Below are 735 nucleotides of genomic sequence, written 5' to 3' on the forward strand. Positions count from 1 at the left end.
CATTGAGGTCTTCCTCAGTGGCACTCACTGCCTCTTTCTCCCCTCCAAATTCGGCCATGTTGATGGCCTTGCACTCTCCTTTTGGATTCTCTTCTGTATTGCTTGGAAGAGTATTAGGAGGGAGTTTAGTAACTTTCTTACTCAGCTGACCCACTTGTGCCTCCAAGTTTCTAATGGAGGACCTTGTTTTAGTCATGAAACTTTGAGTGGTTTTGATTAGATCAGAGACCATGGATGCTAAGTCAGAGTGGCTCTGCTTAGAATTCTCAGTCTTTGCTGAGAAGATGATGGAAAAGGCTTGCCATTGCTAAACCTGTTTCTTCCACCATTATTGTTGTTGAAACCTTGTTGATGTCTCTGTTGATCCTTCCATGAGAGATTTGGATGATTTCTCCATGAAGGATTATAGGTGTTTCCATAGGGTTCTCCCATGTAATTCACCTCTTCCATTGAAGGGTTCTCAGGATCATAAGTTTCTTCTCCAGATGAAGCGTCCTTAGTACTTCCTAGTGCAGCTTGCATTCCAGACAGACTTTGAGAAATCATATTGACTTGCTGAGTCAATATTTTGTTCTGAGCCAATATGGCATTCAGAGTATCAAAATCTCAAGAACTCATTTCTTCTGATTCGTCCCATTGTTCACAGGATTCCTTTCAGAAGTGTACATAAATTGGTTATTTGCAACCATTTCAATAAGCTCTTGAGCTTCTGTAGGCGTCTTCTTCAGATGAAGA

This window comes from Arachis duranensis, chromosome 10 (assembly GCF_000817695.3).
Source record: "Arachis duranensis cultivar V14167 chromosome 10, aradu.V14167.gnm2.J7QH, whole genome shotgun sequence".
Taxonomy (NCBI): domain Eukaryota; kingdom Viridiplantae; phylum Streptophyta; class Magnoliopsida; order Fabales; family Fabaceae; genus Arachis; species Arachis duranensis.